The sequence below is a fragment of the Hordeum vulgare genome, chromosome 2H (assembly GCF_904849725.1).
Source record: "Hordeum vulgare subsp. vulgare chromosome 2H, MorexV3_pseudomolecules_assembly, whole genome shotgun sequence".
NCBI lineage: Eukaryota > Viridiplantae > Streptophyta > Magnoliopsida > Poales > Poaceae > Hordeum > Hordeum vulgare.
In genome coordinates, this window is record NC_058519.1 from 425,344,668 (window position 1) to 425,355,957 (window position 11,290).

Consider the following 11,290-nt stretch of genomic DNA (forward strand, 5'->3'; position numbering starts at 1 on the left):
AGACGGAGTGACAAATCCCAGTCTTGATCCATGCTAACTCAACGGACACCTTCCGAGATACATATAGAGCACCTTTATAGTCACCCAGTAACGTTGCGACGTTTGATGCACACAAGGTATTCCTCCGGTGTCAGTGAGTTACATGATCTCAAGGTCATAGGAATGAATACTTGACACGCAGAAAACAATAGCAACAAAATGACACGATCACATGCTACGTTTATAGTTTGGGTCTTGTCCATCACATCATTCTCCCAATGATGTGATCGAGTCATCAAGTGACAACACTTGCATATGGTCAGAAAACCTTAACCATCCTTGATTAACTGGCTAGACAACTAGAGGCTTACTAGGGACATAATTTTGTCTATATATCCACACATGCATTTGTGTTTTCATTCAATACAATTATTGCATGGATAATAAACGATTATCTTGAAACAAGAAAATATAATAATAACTATTTTATCATTGCCTCTAGGGCATATTTCCAATAGTAACATCACATCCTTTTGGCCATATTACATCACATAGCATACCCTGCAAAACCAAGTTAGACGTCCTCTAATTGTTGTTGCAAGTTTTACGTGGCTGGTTAGGGTTTCTAGCAAGAACTCTTCTTACCTACATGATAGCCACAATGTTGATATGCCAATGCTATTTACCCTTCATAAGGACCATCTTCATCGAATCCAATCCGACTGAAGTGAGAGAGACAGACACCCTCTAGCCACCTTATGCAACAAGTGCATGTCGGTCGGTGGAACCAGTCTCACGTAAGAGTACGTGTAAAGTCGGTACGGGTCGCTTCATCCCACGATGTCGCCGAATCAAGATAAGACTAGTAACAGCAAGCAATTGACAAACCAGCGCCCACAACTTTTGTGTTCTACTCGTGCATAGAATCTACGCACAGAACATTGGCTCAGATGCCACTGTTGGCGAACGTAGTAATTTCAAAATTTACCTACGTCATGCAAGGATCTATTTATGGAGACACCAGCAACGAGAAAAGGAGTAGATCATCTTCATACCTCTGAAGATCGCTAAGTAGAAGCGATGCTAGAACGCGGTTGATGGAGTCGTACTTGCAGCGATTCAGATCGCGGTGGATTCCGATCTATGCACCGAACAACGGTGCCTCCGCGTTCGACACACATGCATCCTGGTGACGTCTCCAACGCCTTCATCCAGCAAGGAGGGAGGAGAGGTTAAGGGAGACGTCCGGCAGCACGACGGCGTAGTGACGGTGGAGCTGCGTGGTATTCCGACAGGGCTTCGCCAAGCACTACGGAGGACGAGGAGAAAGAGAGATAGGGCTGCACCGAGGAGAGATAAAACTTGTGTCTCGAACAGCCCTAAAACCCCACATATATATAGGAGGAGATGGAGGAGGGTCCCACCCTTTAGGGTTTCCACCCCAAAGGGTGCGGCAGCCCTAGATGGTGGAGAGGTGGCGCACCAAGGTGGGCTTTGGGCCCAAGGCAGCCCCTCCACTTCTAGGGTTTGGCCCCTTACCCCTTTGATGCGCCTTCGGCTAATGGTGGTGGTGCACCAGCCCACTTAGGGGCTGGTTCCCATGCACCTATTGGCCCATGTAGCAATTTGGGGCTGGTGGCCCTTCCCGGTGGACCCCCGCAACCCTTCCGGTGGTCCCGGTACATTACCGGTGACGCCCGAAACATTTTCGGCGATCAAATCCTCACTTCCTATATATGAATCTTTACCCCCCCCCCCCCGGACCATTCCGGAACTCCTCGTGACGTCCAGGATCTCATCCAGGACTCCGAACAACCTTCGGTAACCAGGTACACTATTTCCATATAACCCTAGCATCATCGAACCTTAAGTGTGTAGACCCTACGGGTTCGAGAACCGTGCAGACATGACCGATACACCTCTCCGGTCAATAGCCAACATCGGGGTCTAGATATCCATGTTGGTTCCCACATGTTCCACGATGATCTCATCAGATGAACCACGATGTCGGGGATTTGATCAATCCCGTATGCAATTCCCTTTGTCTACCGGTATGATACTTGCCCGAGATTCGGTCGTCGGTATCCCTATACCTTGTTCAATCTCGTTACCGTCAAGTCTCTTTACTCATTCTGTAACACATCATCATGTGGCTAACTCCTTAGTCACATTGAGCTCAGTATGATGGTGTATTACTGAGTAGGCCTAGAGCTACCTCTCCGTTACACGGAGTGACAAATCCCAGTCTTGATTCGTACAACCCAACAAACACTTTCGGAGATACCTGTAGTGCACATTTATAATCACCCAGTTACGTTGTGACGTTTGATACACCCAAAGCACTCCTACGGTATCCGGGAGTTGCACAATCTCATGGTCTAACGAAATGATACTTGACATTAGAAAAGCTTTAGCATACGAACAACAGGATCTAGTGCTATGCTTAGGATTGGTTCTTGTCCATCACATCATTCCCCAATGATGTGATCCCGTTATCAATGACATCCAATGTCCATGATCAGGAAACCATGATCATCTATCGATCAACGAGCTAGCCAACTAGAGGCTCACTAGGGACACATTGTGATCTATACATTCACACATGTATTATGGTTTCCGGTTAATACAATTATAGCATGAATAATAGACAATTATCATGAACTAGGAAATATAATAATAACCAATTTGTTATTGCCTCTAGAGCATATTTCCAACAGAAGCCATCTCAAGGGACAAGAAGAGAAGAGCAAGCCAAGCAACCCTAGGTTGGAGGAGAGGAGAAAGATGGATGAGCATTGCCTACCCCACCCCTCCCGGTTTTATAGGAAGGATGTAGGGGGCTCGCTCACCTACGCTCCAAGGGTCATCGCCCATCTCCACCTATGTCGCTGCCCACCATCACGGGCGAATAGGTAACTGGCCACCATCACCCATCAATCAAATCCATGAAGCTGCGGCTTCTGCCATGACCAGGCATGTCACATCCCTGGAACCCTAACCAAGGTTTAGCATTGTGCTCATATCTTCATTGCATTGCATCCAAGAAATTGCAACAAGATCAAAGCAAGTGGTGAAGCAAAACTCAAAAACCCTAGCCACTTCTCAAATTCAAAGAAATTCCAAACTTGTTAAAATCAATGAACCCAAAATGGCCTCAAGAAAAGTTCAACTTTTCTGATAATTCATGAAAACAAATAATCAGGGAAGAAAACTAATTTTGAAACACATTTGGAATTTTTTTAATGCAAAAAGCCACTGAATTCAAGTTAAATTTGAACTCAAAAACTTTTAAGTTTTCAAAATGTTGAAAACCTCAGGAATGGTTGGAAATACTCCAACTAATATTTCAGTATGTTCAAAATGATTTTTGAACCAATATCTGGGCCAAAACAAATAGGAATTCAAATCAGTGGATAAAACAGAAAACAAAACAAGAAAAAATAGCAAAACACTTAGGTGTCGCTCACCTGGCCCAGGCCCAGCTTCCCCGTGTCGTCTTCCTCCTCGCCAGTGGGCAGCAGGAGGTGGCCGCCGCGACGCCCGGCGCCTCCACGCAGCTCCCTGCCTGCCTGGACGTCTCGATGCGCTGGCAAGGCGAGGATAACCTCCCCAAGCACGACCCTATCCATCCCCGCTACCCATTCCTCCCCTCTCCTCTCGATTCCTTCCTCTCCTCCTGCCGCCATTGACAGGAGCTCAAGCTCGAGCTGCCCGAGCCCTCTAGCCACCGGTTCTTCCCTCCGGGTGCCCCATTCGCTCCGCCTCGACAAGCTGGTCATCCCTGCCAAAGAAGAAGATTCCCCGAGCCCTGCAACGCCCTCGGCACCGTCGTCTTCAAGCTTCGGCCGCCGGCAAGCCACCGTCGATTCACCGGATCCAGCGCCTCCCCGAGCCGTCCGAGCCTTCCACTGCCTTCACCGTGAGCTTGCGCTCGTTTCCCCTCTTCTTCCCCTCGGTTTCGTGCACCCTAGCCACTAGACCGACGAGCCCGAGCTCCGGCCGTCGCCTCAGCTCATCGCTGGTGACCTCCGGTCCTCCCCAGTCCTCCCTGAGGCCAGTACTGGATGAGGCCGAGCTTGGGGATCCTCCCAGTGCTCTCGGCCCTTGTTCCCGAGCACCACAGCCATCTCCGGCGACTCTCCGGCAAAGATCCAGCAAAGTTCCTGCAGGATCTGACCTGGCCTCGCTAATCCACCGGTTTAAACGCTAAGCAGTCGCTGACAGTGGCCCCTAGTCGCAAGTCAAACGCAATCAGGGGTTGGTCAGCGCGGGGTTAACCCTGTGAGGCTGACCAGTGGGTCCCCCCTGTCGGGTTTGACCTGACCAGGTCGGCCGGCGGCTGACGCCATGCTGACGTGGGCCTGACGCAATAAGTAGCTTTTCTGAATTAAAAGAATTCCAAAAATGCCCAAAACTTCTAAAAATCATAGAAAATAATCTGTAACTCCAATGAAAATAATTTATATATGAAAAGGTATCAGAAAAATCCAAGGAATCTGAATATGTCATCTTCAAACATGTTTCAAAATGTTAACTTGACCAAATATGTAAAATGATGTATAGGTTAAATTTAATAAATGCTTTGGAGTTAGAATTTGAAAATCATTTGAATTCCACTTCAAATGCTATGATCAAACAATGTTCAATCACAACCAGCAACTTAACATATCATTACCATGCATGTTAAAAAAAGTTGATGTGAGCATCTGGTCGAATCAATTAAAATGGTATTCGAGAATACCTCGTTTGAAGTGATATTGAATCTGATTCAAATCAACTCCAAACTTATTAAATGATAGCTACATTAGCATACCACCTTGCATCTTCATGCCATGCTCATGCATCATTTTGTTGCATATGATTGATATTGATTGATGTCATTTCTATCGGTAGGCTCCGCTCCTCCGGATTCCACCGAATATCTGACTGACGGATATTGTCCCTCTACTGAGCAACAAGGCAAGCAACCATTTTGATCATCCCGATAAATCCCATGTTCTCGCTCCTGCACTTACTTATTGCATTAGGATCAAATGCTTCAAATGCTTTTGCCACGTTAGTTGAACCCACTTCCTTTGCATGACCTGTCCTTGTCACAGTAAATAGCTGAACCTTGCAACCTAGCATACTTGGTAGATGCTTGAGCCGTGATGTGCCTTATCCTGCTATGCATACTATGCTTAGAGTTGTGTATGGTCTGTCATCCGGGTGATGAACAGAATTGTGAGAATGTGTTCAGTAAGTAAAGGTTGTGTGTTGAACCTGATTTGGTAAAGGTACCGGTGAGAGGCTATGTAGGAGTACATGGTGGATTGTTTCATTGGAACCGTCCTTAGGAACTGAGTTCCGTGTATGTAATCCAAGACGAGATACTACCACATGCTGGGCCCTGAAATATGACCCCGCTCGACTTATTAATCGCCTAGTACTCGGTCCAGGAGTTGCAAGTAGTTTTTGGTGTTTATAGTCATGCTGGAGGCCGTGCATAGCGCTGACCTGAGAGGTGGGCTGTGATGCGGTAGGCAGTGGCACGGTGTACCAAGTGGCACCCGGATGGTGGGCTTGGGAACCCTGCGCACATCGTTTGGGGCCGTGGCGGAATCCTCGGCCGGACTTCCGTGCGGGTTACCCTCAGATAGGCGATAGACCTGGACTAAGTATTAGCGTGGTTAACGGTCGTGGCCGACTCCCTCGCTGGGCTTCCGCTTGTAGGTTGCCGAGGTGCATGGCGTGCACATGGCGATAAGTGGCAAGAGCGTGTGTGAAGAAGTACACCCCTGCAGGGTTATGATCTATTCGAATAGCCGCGTCCGCGGATATGGACTACTTGGAGACATATGTTGTTCATAGATAACTTTAATGGCTACTCATAAAATTGTCAAGATAAGCGTGAGTGTCGTGGACGGCATTTCCGTATGGAGACGGAATGATTCCACGATGGAGTATTGTTGTGGTGTTAGTGGACTCGTGTGCGAGAAATCAAGTTGTCAAAAATTATTTAAAAATGCAAGTTGTCTAGCCACGAGTCAAGTGTTGGCTTTCCGCATGAAACCCCAAAATTCCTTATTGATACAGAGTAGATAGTTATCCTAAAGTTTTGCTGAGTATCTCCGTACTCACGTTTGCTTAATAATTTGTTGCAGAGGTTGTTAATGACCCTACTGGAGGGTTCTACCTAGACATCGACGACGACGAGTAGCTGGTATCCCAGCTACGATCTGACCCTAGGGTGGGTCTGTAGTATAGTCTGGCCATGTGCCTTCTAGTTTCGTCTGTCTGTACTCAGACAGTTTAACTACTTCCGCTGGCTTGTAACTTGAATGACTGTTATGATGGGTCATGATGGGTCGTGAGACCCCTACTGTGTAATATTATGTGTGAGGCTCTTCCGAGCCTTTTAAATAAAGCTTGTATGTTTATGGTTATGTTGTGATGCCATCGATGTATCTATACATATCGGTATGCCATGCGTACGTGTGTTGTACTTGATATGTATGGGGTTCGATTACCTAGCCATAGGCTTTAGTAACATTCCTTACAGGGAAATGCCCCTTTGTGATCCAACGAGCCATGGTAGTTCGCTACTGCTTCGGACACATTGGTTGACCCGCATGTGTCCTTCTTAGCTGTCGTGTCTGTCCCCGTTGGGGAAATGTCACGCGATGTAATGGAGTCCTTGTAGCTTGCTACGACTCGTCTACATTCGCTGGTGACCGACACCTGCTTTGTTGGGTCATGTATGCATGTCCCTGTGCGGAACTGCCGCTTTGGTTTATGACTAGACATGTCGATCCGGGTTCTCTGCCATTGGATTGCTAGCGAGACAATCGCATACGCGAGTCAAAAGGCGCAAACGGTCCCGGCTAAGGTAAGGCTGCAGCCCTGGGGATAACCGTGCGTGAGACCGCAAAGAGATGCGATGTGTTATAGGCTGGATTCCTATGACATAGGATCGGGGTCCCGACAAGGCCTTTAAGTCACGTGCACCCATCGCGAGATTCTCGCAATGCATATACCATGTGTGGTGGAAACGGCTTGAAGTGGTGGGACAGTGCAAAACAGCGGGTTGGCGATTACCCCTTTGCAATTTCACACATGTGCATAAGCTTTGGGCTTGACCCAACAGTGCTCAACGAGCGTGTACGGGCCAAGCCCGGGGGCTCCTACTCGTGCACTAGTAATGGGGTGCCCACTGCCCTCACTTTTGCACAGGCATTAAGAGCATAACCCCTCAAAGGCAACCACCAACCCAAGCAAATAGCTGGAACCAAATGTCGGCAATACCTACACAAGAAGTCGAGGACGGGCCCAAGACGCGCCAAGAACCCCGGCACCTGCCGAGGACGAAGGCACATGCATCCTCAACAAGACCTGGCATGTCACTTCCCCGGCAAGCGCGAGCCAATCTGCCACCGCTCCACCTCATCGCTACACCAGTCACTTATCGATGAGGTGTCGAGCTCCCAGATAGCTAAGTGGCTCTCGCTAGATACGTGGTGATGCGCCAGAAGACAGATTACAACCAGTTGACACCCGTCGAGAGGCGTGTCAAGATACGAGGCAACAACCAGCTAATACATGGCAGGAGCTTGCCGAGAACGCACCCCCGCTCGCCATGTAAGGCCGCATTTATGGCAATTTCTCTTAAGTGCCAGAGTTAGGTATGATAGCACTGTTAGCTATCTAATCATGTGTGTTTGCCACTGTGGACGCCCCTTGAGCTATAAAAGGAGCCCCAAGGAAATTTAGCATAGGATTCGGACCCCAGGGGATTTAGGACTCTAGAGTATTAGCATGCACAGTAACTCTTCGCGGCAACCCTTGCCGGGGCTCAACATCATGTAAGCTCCATCTTACCCAAAATCAATCCACCAAAGCAGGAGAAGGGTTTTACACTTCTTAGCGGCCCGAACCTGGGTAAACGCCCCGAGTCTCATGATCGTGCTGCCTAGTAGTTTTTGCTCTTTGTGCCATGCGATCTCCGTGCCGAACCACGAAGGAGCCAATGGTCCCATTGGTGATTGAGTGCACACCAGCCGAGACACACTTTATGCCATCTTTTGTGAGTTTATGTTTTAGGTTCTCATCGAATATTTCATGAAGAACTTTTTGGACACGGGTCATTTTGAGATGATAGCTCTTTCGGGACAATCGTGAGATGATTATACATGGTCAAGCATTGATTAGGGGGAGTGTTAAGAACTAATTACATTATCTAATTAGGGGAATATCCCCCCTTGCCCAAATGCTCGTATGGTTGCTCCCACAACTGACGCCTCTCTCCTATCGGCCTATAAACAACGCATCTTTCTGGATCGTCATCTCTCCCCGACATGTATAAATTGCAGAATCGTGCATGTCAATAGACAGAGATTTCACTTTCTCAAATAGAATAGATATCCAAAGAGATCGTTGTATTAGAGAGAGGGGGTAGGGAGAGGGAGAGGGAGAATGAGAGAGGGAGAGAGGGAGAGAGAGGGAGAAGGAGAGATTAGGGTGAGGGAGAGGGAGAGGGAGAGGGAGATAGAGAGGGAGGGAGAGAGATTGGGAGAGAGAGAGAGTAACACCCCAAATATTTTAATTTGGCTTAACAAAAGTTTTCATTATTTTAAAAGAGAGTTATTCGAATTTTGGTGAAACTTCTTTCGAAAACTGATTCTCGAGAGAAAATCTCTTACAAAATTTTCATGAGTTGGCTTTTGATTTTATGGTTCATATAAGATTCTTCCACGATAGAGAATTTTGATGTGGGATTTTGTTTTCATTTTTCTAAAAACCACAATTGAGACTATATGCTAAGGATTTCCCTTTTGAAAATTCTCTTGTCACTTCTTCCCTAACCAACTTTCAAAACTTTCACTTATAATAATCCTCTCCTATCCCAACACCTCATTCAAAACAGTTTCTCAAAACTCTAACCTATTTCATAATTTTATTTTCTATAATATAGTTTTATAACAATTTCTGAATTTATTTTGGGGCCATTGCACTTTTCAAAGGAGCTCATAGCTGCCTTAGGATTTTGACCCCAAATAAACTACCCTAGCTAGCCCTTAGTACCCTCAACCCAATTAACCAAAAACCTGGTGCCCTCGAGTTCAAAATTTTCAAAATGTATTTGAAGGAAGTTTGGACCAGATTTGCATTTTTTGCTGAAGACCAATCTTTCCCTTCTTCAAAAATTTCGAGAAACTTCAGGGAGCCTCTAGATGCAATGACAGACCACCTCACAAAGTTTCAGCCCTAGCCAAAATATTCTCATGCCAAAAGCATATCGTCAAGCACCTGGTAGATAGTGATGCAGTGTTTAGTCAAAATCGAGGCCACTCTCACCAGTGCTCACCCTCGGCCTATTCGTCCTGTTCCCCTAGCCTATCCCGTGCGCCGCACGGTCCCTTGGCCTCTTCTGCTTGTCGACGGTGAGTTGGCACGCTGGTGTCTACCTCACCCGCGGTGATAGTGGCGCCCGTTGCGGCCACCAGGGGGCGCTTCTAGATGGATCCAGCCGCTCAAAACCCTGAAGCGCTCCGCGTGTCCGTACACGGTCTGCAAGACGGCCTGCAAGCCATGCCCAACCATCGCCGTAGCTTGGATGCCAAAGAGCACGTCGACTGCTAGTGCGATGCTCATGAAGTCGTCCCATTGAACGGAGGTCGTAGCTCGATGATAAGCTCAGTTAGGTGAAAAATGAGACCCCCAGAACATATCAAACCTTCTCCCAATGCCGTAATCACCTGCCAAGCCCCTGCCTCGCCGTGATCCACGTCGGAGCATATCCATTTGCGGCAACCGCACTAGCCCGCCTATGAAAAGGGCCCTTAGATGCCCTTCGAGCCTGCACCACTCCACCAAAGATCCTAGCTCCACCCAAAGCACCGTAGAAGGCCTAGGGGAGGTCTTCTTCCCTAGATACGGTCGCCCGATCCGCCTCGGGTCCGGGCTAAATTCGCCCAAAGTGTTCAATACCTTCTGCTCTAACCTCGCCCATGGTCGCGTGGTAGGTCATCCTCTCTGATATGTGTGTCAATTTGATGTGTGCGGGTATTTGCGGTGAGCTCCATCCCCGTCCGAAGTCGGTGATCACTAGAGAGGAAGCTCCCGAAGATAAGGTGTGCGCCGGTGATCAAGTCCTCCACCCATCGATGCACAATAGTCCCCTGAGCAAGCCTAAGCCATTCCCATCCTCGGAGTCGCCGCCAATCGACGCGGGTGACCACCGCGAGCTCTTTGCTGCAGGTGAGAAGTTCAAATCTCACATCAGGGACCCATCGTGAGGTTCTTTTCTTTTTCGAACCATTTTTTGAAAGTGCCTTTCGCCTGAGTGCGTTTTCTTCCACAGCTAGCACAGTTTCCTCAAAGCGTTTCCTGTTTCCTCAAACTAGCCCCTAGATAACTTTTTGTTTATAATAGATAAGTCCGTGGGCGCATTTCTTTTATAGCTTTTACACATAAAATGATTTTTGGTTGATTCTTTTTATGAAAACTTTAGTTTTCTGCCATTTTTTTGTGATATTTATTTAAAAATATTTTGGCACAACTTTTATACGCGCACGGTATTTACGTAGATGTTGATATTTTGTGGCGTAGATACCGAAGGAGAAGACACTGTCATCCATTGCACCGAGTCCACTTCCGACTTTGTTGATCCAGGCAAGCATGTTTGAACCTTTGATATGGTGTTTGTCTTCATGTTTGCTCGATAAAAAAATTCTACATGTAGACATGGTAGCATGCATGTATTGTCTCAAACTTGTGAAGTGACAGAAATGTATTGACGACCTAGTCACGCGGGATGTGATAGGTTGTGACCTGGTCATGTTGGAGCATGCTAGTACCTTAACAAACTTAACAACTCCAGTATCAACATAGATAGACTCTTGTCAGTGTGTCACAATATTTTTCCGTGCTGCCACATGCTTTCCTAGAAGGGAATACGGTTTAGTAGGTTGCAAACCGAGCTCCATGTACACATCAAGTAGTGGGGCTGGATGAAGGTTCCATGGCTCTAGAATAATGCCAGTCATCCGGTCAGGGGCATGGTTTTTTCCGGCTGAGGCCGAGAGGGGGGAACCCCTTAGTTGCACGCGGTATAAATTTGATCCCATGCTATTCGAGGTGTCAGCCTCCCCGCCTTATTGTTTTTCTTGAGCGTTGTTTTGGGTGATTCCGGGCCTTGCAGGGTGAAATGGGCATGTACTGGTTATGTGTGTTTACTTCTAAAATACCATAGGCGGGATTAGTCTCGCTGACTATTGAAACCAGTTGACTGTGGTAAAGAGTACACCCTCTACAATGTCAAAACTATTCGAGT

General features: G+C 47.3%; 1 long non-coding RNA gene across 1 annotated transcript; it reads left to right on the plus strand.

Annotated features, from left to right (window-relative positions):
* The first annotated feature begins 9,496 nt into the window (after window positions 1–9,496).
* LOC123430195 lies at window positions 9,497–10,629 on the plus strand. Its single transcript, XR_006622886.1, has 2 exons — window positions 9,497–10,215; window positions 10,567–10,629. It is a non-coding gene; the product is annotated as an uncharacterized LOC123430195 (long non-coding RNA).
* The last annotated feature ends 661 nt before the right edge of the window (window positions 10,630–11,290 follow it).